At 33.2% G+C, this 15,468-nt stretch overlaps 1 long non-coding RNA gene across 3 annotated transcripts in view; it reads left to right on the forward strand.

Moving 5' to 3' along the window:
- LOC103886903 overlaps positions 1-15,468 on the forward strand; it is a 103,409-nt gene that overhangs the window by 42,371 nt on the left and 45,570 nt on the right. For all 3 annotated transcript variants that reach the window (XR_002523858.2, XR_002523857.2, XR_002523859.2), the window contains exon 3: positions 10,933-11,050. This is a non-coding gene — a long non-coding RNA (uncharacterized LOC103886903). The remainder of the gene's footprint in view (positions 1-10,932; positions 11,051-15,468) is intronic.

The raw sequence follows: 15,468 nt of genomic DNA on the forward strand, positions 1-15,468 counted from the left end.
TTATTTTGTCATATTTGTAGTACTAAATATTGTTATCCATAAGATATATATTAATAAGATATATATGGATAATAATATATAGTATTGTTATAATACCAAACATTGTCATAAAAAAATACTAAACATAATACTATATTATTTTATCATATTTATGATATTATATATTGCTATCCAAATAAGGTATGTACCTTATAAATATGACAAGATAATATTGATTAACATTGCCATTCATTGCAATCCCAGTTAGAATCCAAACATAATAATTCTGAGGCTCATCTAGAATAACGAATATGTAAAAGTAGGTGATACATTTTTGTATTTTCACATTTCTACCATGAATAACATGATAGAAAATAACACTAGCAGAGTAACAGATTATTCTTAAAACCTCACTGGCTTGACATAATAGAAATGTATAACTCATTAAAGTCACAGTCCAATGTGGGTTTTTCCAATTGTATGTGCCTCTAGTGGTATTTTAGGAATCCCTGCTTCTGACATCATGTGGCTCTATCTTCCTTTAAGTCCTCTGAGACCTACCCATTAGAACTGTTTCTTAACCAGTTTGTCCTATATGCATTACACATCATTCTCAGGCCAGATCCCAGGCACAGTCTCACTTAACTGCTCTTGGAACTAGAAAATAAAATTTAGCTGTATACACTAGAAGAAAATGAAATATATTTTGACAAACAGAACAATCTGGCAACACTTTTATAATTAGAAACAAAAAAGCAGATTCCAAAATATATGATGTACATCACTATATCTGTCTAAAAGAAAAATTAACAATACAATTAACCAAGAAATATCAATACCCTTTAAAACTTAAATAGATTTTCTCTACTGGATTGAATAAAACTATCTTGCAAAAAGAAACAAATTCTTTTTCACATAATGGTGTGTGGAAACATGCCTTAGTATTCACGAACAGCTGGGCTAGTTGGAGGAACTAAGTGGGTGGATTTTCTAGTAGTTCTCAGTTCTTCATACTGTTTATTAAACAAAGCTTTCCTAAAAGTTTGTGTGGGCATGGTGCTTGCTTCTACATCTGGAACATACAATGAACACGGCAGATGGAACTCAATCTGGCAAGTGTACAGTACTGAAGACATCTTGAGAACACAAGTGTCTTTCAACGACTATTACAATCTGTGAACACAGATTTTATGTTGTATGAACTATGAGCTTGGGAAAGTATAGGAAGATGTTTTCAAGACATATTTTCTTTCTTTCTTTCTTTCTTTCGTTCTTTCTTTCTTTCTTTCATCTTTCTCTTTCTTTCTTTTTTTTTTTTTTTTTTACGAAGTTTCACTCTGTCACCCAGGCTGGAGTGCAATGGTGTGATCTTGGCTCACTGCAACCTCTGCCTCCCGGGTTCAAGCAATTCTCCTGCCTCAGCCTCCCGGGTAGCTGAGATTACAGGCATGCACCACCACACCCCGTTGATTTTTGTATTTTTAGTAGAGACAGGGTTTCACCATGTTGGTCAGGCTGGTCTCGAACTCCTGACCTCGTCATCTGCCCGCCTCGGTCTCCCAAAGTGCTGGGATTACAGGCGTAAGCCACCGCGCCCAGCCTTCTAGACATATTTTCTAACTGTAAGTATTTTATAGTATTTTTCTGAGAATCAATTGCAATAATATATTCAGAATTACTATTTAGTATGAAATATTGTGCAAAATGAGGTAAACCTTTATCCCTTCCGTCAACAGAGATTGTGCACCTACAGCACCTAGATGCTGTTCAAGGCACTGGGGATGTGGTATTGATGAGAATGGCCACACTCCCTGTTTCAAAGAGCTCACATTCTACTTGAGGGGGAATGGTGGGCAGTGGACAGAAAACAAACATATAGACAAGTAGATAAGATAATTTCAAATAGTGGTAAGTGCTATGAATGACATAAAACAGGGTATTGAGCTAAAAAGAGACTGGAAGGGGGCAAGGGCTGAGTACATTAGCTAGACTGGCGTGATCTCTCTGTGAAGGCAACACTAAAGCTGAGCCCTGAAAGATGAGAAGGGCAAATGATACAAAGGACACTCAGTACATGTTTGCTGAATGAATGCATTTACTTATTTATTTTTTGTTTTTTCTTTGAATTCATTTTACATCATGAAGTAAAAAATAAAATGTTTTCAACAGCTCAGCTCAAATAACTTTAAATTCATATGTAAAGGTTTTGCTGTATAAATGAGCTAAATCAAATTATATGTTTTGACATCAGGTAGAATAGTAGCTCAATCTGTCAGCTTTTCTTTTCTTTCTCTCTCTCTTTCTTTCTCTTTCTTTCTCTCTCTTTTCTTTCTTTCTTTCCTTCTTTCCTTTCTTTCTTTTTCTTTCTTTCTTTCTTTCTTTCTTTCTTTCTTTCTTTTTCTTTCTTTCTTTCTTTCTTTCTTTCTTTCTTTCTTTCTTTCTTTTCTTTCTTTCTCCTTCCTTCCTTCCTTCCTTCCTTCTTCCTTCCTTCCTTCAGCTTCCTTCCTTCCAAACACCGGCTTCCTTCGCTAACAACAACAACAACAACAACAACAACAACAACAACAACTTAACTTTCAACAACAACAACAATAACTTTCTGCTTTCTTTCTTTCTCCAGACATTTTAAAAGAACTAGGCCTTTATTGTAATGTATCACTTACAAGTAGTCACAGATGTAAATGTTGTGGCTTCTGCCCTCTGACCACTCCCACCATCTCTGATTTCTTTGGCATCTTTCCTGATTCTTTTCCTCTCCAACACTATTTGTGTCATCATTCTTGGTGATTTCATCCTCATTGCTCACCCATTCACACTAATGATAAAGCTACTATACCTGTTTCCTCATCTATGAATTTGGACTAATAGTTGATTCCTACCCAGAAGACTGAAGTAAGAATAAGTTGCCATGATTTATGTGAAAATACTGTTATCATAAAGCATTACTTTTTTTAAATTGTTCTTTTTCTAGTTTCGTAGAGCCTTTTCATATAATAGAGTCATAATTTTTAGATGGGTAGGTTGTTGACATTCTTCACAAGAAAAATATTGCTCTTCTGGTTAATTAAATGCATATCTAAACATTACATTAAAACAATTTTCTAGCATTCCTTTAAAATGTAGCTTGTAACAGGGTGTGGATGATAATTCTCAGAAGATTTGTGTCTCCTCGACTAACTGTCATCACTTTGGCTGGCTGTGTCTTCAGTGAATGTTTCTGAAGACTTTGATGATCATCATCCATTTTGTGAACGTAAGTTCTTAGGTTCAGAAAGATCACAGGACAAATAAAAAAAAGAAAAAAACCGCACCACCTATCCTTGTGTTCCGAGTATTCCAAAAGGAGAGAGTAAGCTGATCAAAGAGTGCCCTGAAATATTTTTGCATAATTGGCTTATGTAACTTGATTTCAGAGATAGAGCATTCCACAAGCTAAATGATAAGAATCTTGGCTACTTTCAATAGGCCTTTTAAAGATGTTATCAGTTTAGTGCTTAATATACTGGGCAGTGCAATGTGGTCAGGTAATGTGAAGTTACTTTTGTAAAGTCTTTCCTTTTGGCAGAGTTAATGGCAACTTTATTAGGCAAAGCGAATGAATTGCTCAATTCCACTTTCAATTATACCAGAAATTCCTGTGATTTTCCATCAAAAGCTATTTAAGGACCATTGGTGGAAGGAAGATTTTAGTACAAATAGAAAACTCTTATCCAATATTAAGCCTTGTGTCAAGACATTATTATGGATCTTTTCAAAAACTGAAGTTCTTATTTCCTAGGAAATGGGGCTGTGTTCATTTCTATTCTTTCCAAGTGGGTGTCAATTTTGGACCTGTAAGCATAAATTCAGGCCAGTTCCTGGATGTGCTGTCGGTAAAGTACCTAAAATGTGTCAACAGACCCCTGGAATAGTGGTTCAGTTTCCCCAGAAGAAGCATTCTTTTTAGGGAGAAAATTTATGTTGATGATTTTCAAATTATTGCAACTCCTCAGGCAATTTTCCAGCTGGCCAGCCCCTATACACTGACTTGAGAACAAGGGCCAATTTTGGATTTTTGGCAGTCACTAGCATGACCTGGTCAACTTGAAGAGGCAGCTCAGGGAGAGATTTCAGCATCCACATTTTAACACAATTACCAGTTTGCTTCTGGATGAAATCCAGCACTTTATTTCTAATATATGAGGCTCAGTATCTCTTTAAAATCACTTTCTCCTTATGTTCTGTTTGTGAGAAACTGAAGAAGCTGTAAGTTAGTAAAATCTAAAACAAAGTGTCCTTTAATTTATGAATTCTAAAAATGAAAATGTCTCTGATTGGATTGTCTAATACGTTTTTTTACTCTTGGAGAGTCAAGTACTCTTTATTCATGCTATTGTGTGCATGTGTATTTGGGATGTTAATATTCAATATCTACAATATTGAAGATGAGGATTATTCTTTCAAAATTTATAGAAAATGTGGAATAAGTGTTATATATCTGCTAATTAAAAAAAGATCATTTATATTAAATGGTTGCATTCATTATCTATCTTCTGTTTATAGTAGAATTAGTTTATTACAGACTTACAGAAAAATAATAATGATTATGTGCGTAAACCATTGAGCTGCCTATAAATACTATTATAAAGGAATGATACTATGATTTCCTGGGCTTTCGCCATATTTTAGCCATACAGGGAACCATGATGCCTAGCTTTGAAACACACTCACATGCACGCACGTGCACACACACACACACATCAGATTTTCACAGCGCATATCCAACTTCTACAGGTGGCAAATGTTTATAACTAACAATGATAACATGTAAGTGGGCTTCAAAAATTGAAAATTGCTGAGGAATAGCTTACTAATGTCAAAGAAAAGGGAGACATAAATATCTTTTGGAAGTGTGACCATGAACAAGTTACCTAAATTATCTAAGCCTCAGTTTTCTCATCTGCAAAATAGGATAATAATACCCAATCAACATTTTTGCTGCATTAAGCAAGTGCAGTGCCTAGTATGTAGTAAATATTTAACAAATGGTAGCTCTTGTGAAAATCAGTTGAGCTTTGGAGTTACATTGTCTGGGTTTGATTTCTATCACTTACGATCTGTGTGACTATTGGGTAAATTAATGAATTGGGTTTCATTTTCTATTTAGTATTGTTAGATAGTAAATAAGGTAAAATATATAAAGTGTTTAACGCAGATGTCAATAAATGTTGCTATTATGATTAATATAACATTACCAGTTTGAGGGTTCCCAAATGTTAGCATTGGGCAGCACCAGCTGGTTTAGTGGTTTTCAATTTGCCCCCCACGGTGCCTGATCTTGGATGAACACATACTCTCTCTCTGATTTATTTGTTTTGGGGCATGTAAAATATATTATTTTTCCACATGACTTTTCCTTTGAAGAAACTTCAGTTGCTAAGAGAAGTTTGAAAAACATCCGCTTGGTCCAAACTCATTAAAAATGCAGTAATTGAAGCTAAGGAAACTTAATAATGAAGCAGTCAGGACTGGAATTCAGGTCAGCAGAATTCTGACTCTAAGTTATATGATATTTCCACTATTTCATTCTTAGTTGCACTTCAGTTTTCATTTTAATTAAGTGACTTCAGAAATTGAGACAACATCTGCAATTTTTTTTTGAATTACACAATAATCAAAGAGGACTGTTTCTGAAAATATTTTAAAAGAATTACTAAAAAAATTAGAGAAAATACGTATTTTTATCACCAACTCCAAGTATACATTTTAATATGTGTATATATTCTCCAACATCAATATGCACTCATTCTCAATAAATATTGATTTTCTTGCATACAGAAATGTTCAATTTTTCAAGTCTAAAATAAATTCTTTTTCTTAGTCTATGTGGTTCCCCCCACATATAATACTCATATAGCATTATTTGCATTTTTCTGTTTTATGACAATTAATTCATTAAATAACTTGTCTATCAGTTTGCTCAGGGGTTGGCCATGATCTTATTACGTTTAGAATTTCTGTTATTGTAATATTTGATATAATATTTGAGCAAAGTTTACCTCTTAATTTTAAATATATTTTCCTAAAAATCTTAGATATCATTACTACTTAAGGTCATATTCTTCTAAATTTATAAAGAACATATCCTTAGATAAGAACAATGCAAAAAGAACCTTCTTGATATACATGAATATTCTGAAGTAAATAGATCAAGTAACTCAAATGGACTTACTTTGAAGAGGAGAAGAATAATATCAGGACAGTTGTTAGAAATACAATGATGGGAAGAATTTTTTTGTGGCCATTCATACATGGCAAACTGAAAATTGTGAATTAATCAGATCATCTGTCTACACTATCTAATGTCTTCAGATTATTATACTGTCCCTGGGCAGAGGAATGAGGAAAAAGCAATACTTTCTTTTTTCTATTCTTCGATATTTGATGCTTTGTGTAATTATAAAGACAATTAGGAAAATGTCACTTCAATTTTACATTAATGAATTTTGATAGCATATATCCATCCCATAGCTGATATATTCTGACATCTATTTATTAAGATACATACTAAATTGTCAAAAAAAAATTGAAGGGTAGCATGTTAACAGATGTATTTTTTTTTCCTTTAAAATACCAGTTTTAGTAAGTGTCTAAATATTGAAATTGTTGCTCAATTAAAACTCTACTGAAGTTATGCTCTTTTTCTATTTGAACGAATTATCATTAATTTCTACTTCGTTAATTCAACATTTTTTATTATTTGACCAGGACTTAGATGAGGTTTATAAAAGGTTTGTGAGCAGCATGAAACAGCATCATAATAGGAACAGTAAGCCAACTATTAGAACAAATTTGAAACAGTTTGGAAGGACTCTTGTATATATAATTTTGCTTAGAAAAATATCAGAAGATCGTCAAAGTATCTTCTTTTTTTACTTTATGTATTTAGCACTATTAAATATCCTCTCTTCAATGTTCACGTCTTCTAGTTTCTATGGTTCCACCTTGCTGTCTGGCAATTGTTAAAAATTCGCGACCACTGCTCATGGGTAATAAACATAACCAAGCCTAAAGACTGACATCGAATCTTGGTTCATCAGGTTATCTCTTAAATGACTGATTTTGCATACTAATTGATTTCTAGGTTGGTCTCAGAAGCTTTAATATAAAGTGCCTTACGTCTGCTGCCTAGCAATCTCAGTCCTTCCTCTGCTCATGCTCTGGCTTGTAAGGGATTGATATGATACATTTCTTCTGCTTGTGTTTCTTCTTTGGGGTGTTTTGCCGCCTCCATTGGCTTTAACTCCCTGTTTTCCAAGGTTAGCCTAATGTACTTCGTGTTATTTATTTTCCTCCTTTATGGTTCGTAGCTTCAGATGCTTCTTTATGGCTGAATCCATATCAACTTTGGTCCCCCTCCTGAGTTTTAGCTCACATTACAAAGCTCTTGCCAGATAATTTTGGATGTTTTACTCTTACCTCAAATTAGCATGTTTTATCCACTTCTCCTTCTTCTCTATCATTGCCAGTAACAACAGTACTACCTTTGTAATCTCTATAGACGTTCTCGTTCTTGCTCCACATTAAGGCTATTACCAGATTGCTATTTTTGTATTTTTTTTTCTGAGATAGACGTTTTTTAACAGTCCTTGGTTATTTCACCTCATTCATTAATGGTTAATTCTAATTCACCAACTAATTCACCAGCTGAATCTTCTTGTCTAGAATCTGTTTCATATACTTCAACTAGATTACCCCCGCTAAAACACTGATGTATGCATATCATTGTCTGGATCAAAGCTACCAATGACTATGTCTGTCCAGTTGATTGGAGTTTAAACTTCTCATTCATCATTTAAAACCTCATATATTCTGGCCTCATCCTGTGTGTGTTAGTCCATTCTTGCATTTTATATATAAAGAAATAGCTGAGACTGGACAATTTATAAATAAAAGAGGCTTAATTGGCCCATGGTTCTACAGGTTGCCAGGAAGCTGGCATCTGCTCAGCTTCTGGTGAAGCCTCAGGGAGTTTTCAATCATGGTGGAAGGTGAATGGGGAAGCCATGGTGGGAGCAGGAGCTAGAGATAGAGTAAGGGGGAAGGTGCCACACATTTTTAAATGACCAAAGCTCACAAGAACTCACTCACTATTGCAAAGACAGCACCAAGCCATAAGGGATCCACCTCCATGACTCAAGCACCTTCCACCAGGCTTCAACTTCAATATTGAGGATTACAATTCAACATGAGATTTGGGCAGGACATGCAAACCATATCACCACCTTTCCCCACTTATTTTGTAAGACTTCCTTTTCTCCAAATATAATAATTTACTTGTAATGACCAAATATGCCTTATGTATTATTCTCTTGACCTTTTTGCACAAGATTTGTGTCACCTAGAATGCTAAATTTAATCCTCTCCATTGATCTGAATTTGAGTTATTTTTTTTTAGTTCAGCTGATGTCCTATCTTTTTCATAAAATTTTTTGATAGTGAGTCTTCTTTATTGAACCTCTACACATCTCTTTTCTTTCCTTTAGCAAAACTGCCAATGCAAAATTTCAATGTAACTTTAATATATATTTATGTGTATATATCGTTTCCTCTTAGAAATAATGTAAGGTCCTTGAAGAAAATGTTTAGGCATGTTGTACTCTCATTGTCTATATTAATTTGCACATATTATATAGAATTCATTTTTTGGCTTGATGTAATAGATAACTCTATTGTTTTTTAGTCTCATATCAATTTCACATCTTATTTCAGATCCAGGTTTTATCTGAAAAATTTGTTTAAAAAGTTTTAATCACTTTTTTCTGAAGTACTACAGAATGATTTTGGAATTGGTGTTGGTGCATCCTGTCCAGGTCATGACAGGTCAGGTTTCAAAACATCTGGCCTTCCTCAATTTTTTATTTGTAAAACCTATATTAGTCTCGTATAGTGGCATACACCTGTAGTCCCAGCAAATCGGAAGGCTGAGGAAAGAGGATTGTTTGAGCCTAGGAGTTTGAAGCCAGCTTGGGCAACATTATGAGACTCCTTTTTTAAATTTAAAAAAAAGTGCCCGTATTAGAATTTTTTTAACCAAGAACTCAGAAAACTCAACTATATGATCTATCTAACTAGAAGTGATATTGTAATTTTTGTTGCATTTTTAGAAATATAGTATTTAGGGTAATTCTGTCAGCTTCAACACTTTTGTAATCTCAGGAACATGACTTTTAGGAAGAGTGAAAGAAGAACATAATAGAGTTAGAGGGGAGTACCCAGTATGATGAGAGAAGTCAAAGCCACATCTTTGAGAAATGACTAAATTTGAGTGTAGTAGTTAGTTCTGTAGAAATATGGTACATATTTTGAAGGGCTGTGCTGTGGTTCAAATGTCAACTTGGTTTGTGTGGTGTTCAAAGGTAGAACCAGAAACAGTGAGAGTTGAGGAAGCATATTTTAGCTAAGTATCAAAAATCATATTCTATTGAAGTTTCTGAATCATGGAATGGGCTGAAATATGCTGTATAGATGTTCCCAGGTTGTTGGAAATGTTTAGAAAATGATTACTTCTTTATCTTTATTCATGTTTCTCTTGCACATAATTTGTTCTTCTCTTATGGAACTTAACACTGTCTGTCTTGCTTAATAAGGTAACCAAATATGGAAAATAAGTGTGTGTGTGTGTGTGTGTGTGTTGTCTTGGAACTCATTCTTTCTCAGTATAAGCTGAGGCTCCTGAGGTTAAGAATCTTAGGTTATATAATTCTTGCCAACTATCCTCAGCTATCTTGGACAAACTGATAATTTGGAAAAATGGTTCTGCTGATGTTAATAATAAGTCACTTCTAGTCTACTAAATAGGAACTGAAGGATTGACAGAGAGGATACCTGTAGAGAGAGTTTTCCTTTAGTAGGAAAAGAGAGTAAGATGTTTTGCCTTCATTTTACATGTAGCCAGTGAGAAGAGTTTCAAAGTTTATTTGCATCCCTGAAGTTTAGGGAACTTGTATCTGATTCTCAACAAAATAATTCTAAAGCCAAGAGACCACAGGTAGAGCACCCTCTTGGCAGCAAAGACAAAGGGAAAGAAAGCTATCTTGCAAACAAACTGTGCCTTCACAGTTGGAGAAAGTATGTATAAGTCTTCTTGTGAGTCAAGTAGATCCATGGGAAAGAGATAATCAGGGAAATCCTTGAAATGGATTTCATTCACAAAGGTTACCCAGAGAGATGAAGTCACTGGGAAGAGTAACGTATCAGTGGAGTCCCAGCAGCTGAAGTTTAAGCTGCTTGAGGGAACATGGTCATGATGTCTGTGTCATGGAAATTGCAACTTGAGATATCTCACGGGATAACCTCAGAGAAATCTGCTCAACACTCCAGAAGGAGTCATCTTTGAGTATACAAAACCCAAAGTACATCAATGCTATAATGATGTACTTTGATGATGAGAGTTCCAGGCAGTCACATAAGCCTGGAGATAGGGGATCATTTCCCTTGTCCTTTTTTCCCTGGGCCTCATCTTAGAAGGATGGGATACTGTGACTTGGGAATGAGGGTGTAGCTGGCTCAGTAATAACCTCTCAGTACTGCAAACTTTCAACCTGAGATAGTGCTATGCTAGATGAGGGAAGAATTCTATCATCAACAGTTGTGAATTGTGATTATTACACTGACCTGGACATTTTCATTACCAAAACAAGACTGTTTTTATGAACAAACTGATGAGAGGACTATTAATTACCTAAGAACAAAAGCTATAGTAATTGTTTGATGTGTCATCAGAGGAATATAAAGAATTACCCCATAGAATTATTTACTTATAATAAATAAGCCTGGAATCTATGGATTTATGAGGCATGCCTCTGTGAAGAAGGGGATGTAAACTATACCACCTTCTGGAGTATAAAATAACAACATTTCATAATTTAATATTTCCCTGTTGCATGTTTTCAACCTCTTTTGTTATTCTAGGCCAGAGGTGAATGTTTGACACAGGAAAAAAGAACTTGGGGAGATGTCTTCACTCTTCAGGCCTTGCTGTGCCTTTCAGCTGTTTATCTCCTTGAAATTATTTATAGAGTGTGAAAAGGTAAGATCTCTGATTTATGTACATCTAATTTCATAACAAGTTTCTATGTGTTATTTCAGAACTTACATAATAAGACTAAACTGACTTTTATTTATCCGAACATGAGTGAATAAACTATGAAACTGCCCAGAATTTCATACAATTCTAAGAAAACAAGTTAGGAAAGCTGATTTGAAAACATATTATGAGGGAAGAATAAAGTTGTTTTCTACTTGTGTCCTTATGAGTCCAGAATGTTTAATAAATCATTCATAATATTTATTTTTGTATGTGTTTTTTGTTATCTTTCAGACTATATGCTCCTTGATTGCAATAGGCATGCCTTCATTTTTATATTCTTCTTAATTTCTATTATAGAACAAACTAAATCATGCATTGCATAGGGATGAAGTGGATTCATTCCAACCTTTATAATAGGAAATTCAACTCAATATTTAAAAATTCAGTGTTTCAGTGTTCACATTTGAGTCTATAGTTAAAAATATCAATTTAACAAATACCATTTTCTTGAATAAACTTTTTATAATGAAAGATTTCGAAGATCCAGAAGTGAATTACTTCAAAGAATACTCTTTTTAACACAATATCATGTAAGTATTTCTGTAACTCCATACAGTGAGTTACTTGCAACTGAATTTGAATTGTGCAGGTAATATGTATGGAAACATCATTTTATTATAGAATTATTTGAATTCTGGTACAGTTACAATTTATTAGCCTGTGACTTACCAAGAGAGTTCATTGTTGACTAATTCTGTGGCTCTCTGAATCTCAGTATCTTAATCTTAATCTATAAAATATGAGAAATAGTGGTTGCCTTGCTTTCTGCTGTGTGCAATACATCCATTGAGTACATATTTATCAAGTGTCTAATATGTAGTAGAAGGTAATTCTCTCAATTCTGACCAACTATTCCTATTCCTCTTCTTAGTTACTTTCCTTTGTTGAATTTTAAAATCAACTTAAGGCATAACTTATATACCAAAAATTCACTCAATTTAAGCATATAGTTTGATAGGTTTTTATCAAATGCATGCATAGCATATTTATACTAGTGTAATAAACATCACAGTCAAGATACTGAACATTTCTCTCTTCCCCAATCCTTCCCTTATAACACTTCAACATTAATTCCCAGTCCCCATTACCACTCCAGGCAACCATTGATTTCTATTACTAAAGATGAGCTTTTCCTGTCCTAGAACTTCAGATAAATGGAGCAGAAAAGTATATACTCTTTTGCATCTAGCTATTTTGTTCAGCATAGTACTTTTGTGATTCACTCATGTTGTTCCTTTTATCAGTAGTTCATTTCTTTTAATGACTGAGTTGTATTCCACTGAATGGACATTTTCACTGTTTTACTTTTTGGAGTAATGTAATAGGAGATTTGTAACAGTGAAGTCAATAAGTGGAAGCATAGAGGACTTAACTCTTATTGATAACCAAAATATAAAGTATACATAGACAATGGCAATATGTAACTTCCTGTACAAGTCACATTAACTTTTGGTAAGAAAATGGTAGAAATAGTAGGTTATTTTTTGGGCTTTGTGTTAGATACCTTTTATGCTTATATAGATATTATTTGAAGTGGGTGATAGTGAAGTCTGCTTGTATACCTTTTTGCATAGTTTTTACACAAATGCTTGCTAATTTTTGTGGACTATGCACAAAATGCTTTCAATGTATTTCATATTTTCAAGAACTCTTGTCAGAATAACTGCTGGAATAATAATTCTAGACTACATATATATTAAGGATAGTTTCTAGAACACACAATAAAACACTGTGTAGTAATTGGGAATAATTCCAAAAGCAATATAAAAACACATTACTTTCCCCCATATTTACAAGCACTAATATAGGAAAATATATTAAACTAAATCCTTGGGGACTTAAGTAATGTTGTGTGTCATATACTCGATGTTTGAAAAAGTGTTTACAGATTTTTCTGTAGTAGACTTTGATTTTTATTCTTGCACATTTCGAAGCTTGTGAATGTGTATGTTAAGTTGAGAATTTGATTCATGCTTAACAGGGAGGTTTTATTTTTGATGGCCTTCCATTTTACCTTTTAGTAAACTAAATAATCCTCTGCTTCTAGAATACGTCACTTTTACAAAGCCTGCTAACCTCAGGGTTGACAAGAGTTTTTTTTTTTTTTTTTCTTCTTTACCAACCTCACATACCTTACATATTGATATTTTAATAAGGTAATATACCGCTATTTTCAAGTGAGGGAAGGCAATTTCCTTTTTTGGTGGGCAGTTTTCTTTTAAATATCTGATTTAGTTTTTTAACTTGATTCAGTTTTGAAAAGAAATAGGACACGACCCTTCTTATTCTATACATGAGGAATGATTACAGAACAATTCAGTAGCAAATGCAGTTGTTTCTAGCTTTCAGCAAAGATCTTTACTTCTTGGATGAGCTTATCTGTACAATAGTTGTAGTTCAGTTTTGATTTCTTTCTGTAAATTAGATGCTAATTCAATAATTCAATTAGTTGATAAGTAAAAATTGAAATAATTCCATTTGAAATTAATTTTACTGCAAAATTGGAACTATTTGAAAATCATTCAGTTTAAGTAAATTTATATGCTCAGGTTTCTATTGTTTAAATGTAAGTGCTCTCTCATAGACTGTGAATACTATCTTTTCACAAGACAATTGGCCATAGTGATCACAGTTTTAAAATTTGCATGCCCTATAATACAACAATTCTAGGAAATTATCTAACAGAACATGTATTTAAGTATAAAAATTACTTATGAATGAAAATTCATTGCAACTTTATCTGGAAAATTTTAAAAATGCAAAGCACCTGCATAGAAACTGTATGAATGCAGGAGTGCTATCTGTTGGATCAGCCTGTTTCAGGGCCTAAAACAGGGCCTGTCATACGGGAGGATCTCACTAAATATTTATTTAATATAGTTAATACATTCATAATCATTTTGACACTATTATGAATATAATTGTTCTCTTCATTTCATTTGTAGGTTGTTTTGTTCATATGGAAACATAATTGACTTTTGTACATTAATATAGTATGCTGGTTTTGACACATTCTCCACTGTATCAATAAAGACTTTTTCTTTTATTCTTTATTTTTTTAGATCCTCCATGCTTAAGATAAACTGTCATAATTTTTTTACCTATAAAAATGATTCAATAATGACTCATTAAAATAATATATACCTTTTAACAAAGTTAAATGATATAGATAAGTAGAAGAAAAAGTACAAAAATCAGTGCCCATATTTAACTCTCAGTCTAAATGTGTGTCTGTGGATGTAGGTGTATTGATGTGTGTTTAGTCACAGAAAGACAGGTTTTGTTTGTATGGATACACCTTCTCATATCTTTGTGTAAATAAATAAAGTAGTTCTATATCATCAATTTTAATGACTGCCTGATATTCTATGTTCTACAATTTATTTAATATAATAAAATTTGTTTGTCAGTCATTATTGAGTTGCTTAAAATTTGAAACCACTATAAATCAGATGAGTTTTCCTGTGTGTAACTTTGAGATAACCTTGTATAGTATTTCTCTGGGAGATAATTCCTGAGAATGTTATTGTTGGGCCCCAGAAATGCTCACACACAATCCCTGGATCCTATGGAACATTTATAATAATTTATTTTCCATCAATACCACATGAAAAATTCAATTTCCATATACTCTAACTAATGCTGATTTTTTAAACAAGTTTTAAATCATTTTAAACATATTTTAATCATTTGCTGTTTCTTCTGAGTTATAAAAAGACACTATTCAATTTTCCTTAATTCACAGGAGAAAGAAAATGAAATATCAGACAGGTAACAATTTTAATACAAGTGTTGTTTTTGAGGCTCAGAATTTAACATCTTAAGGGATATTACTACTACTTTTTCCATCTCATCTCTTTTTAAAAATGTTTTTATTTTGAACTTTTATGGGTCCATAATAGGAATACATATTTAGGGGGTACATGTAATGTTTTGGTACAGGCATACAATCAGTAATAATCACATCAAAGTAATTAGAATATTTACGACCTCAAGAATTTATCCTTTTTTTTTTATTAGAAACATTGACGTGAAAATACTTTCTAAGACAACCCTGACAGATAGCTACAGTATATTTTAGTGGCTATCTCTATCAACACAGCATTCATTACCATCAAGCATACAAATAATTAGATATTTTAAATTATTAAAATATTTTTATTGTCTTGAATGAAAATCTACTCTTTTGAAATTTTGTTAAGTGAATCAGACTTCTTTCTAAGTCCATGCAGCTTTCTTTCCACTGCTTCTTTCACATTGGAGGTCTTTATATACAGGAAGGTGTTTCTTTTTTTTTTTTTTTTTTGAGACGGAGTCTTGCTCTGTCGCCCAGGCTGGGGGGCAGTGGCCGGATCTCA

This window comes from Papio anubis, chromosome 8 (assembly GCF_008728515.1).
Source record: "Papio anubis isolate 15944 chromosome 8, Panubis1.0, whole genome shotgun sequence".
NCBI lineage: Eukaryota > Metazoa > Chordata > Mammalia > Primates > Cercopithecidae > Papio > Papio anubis.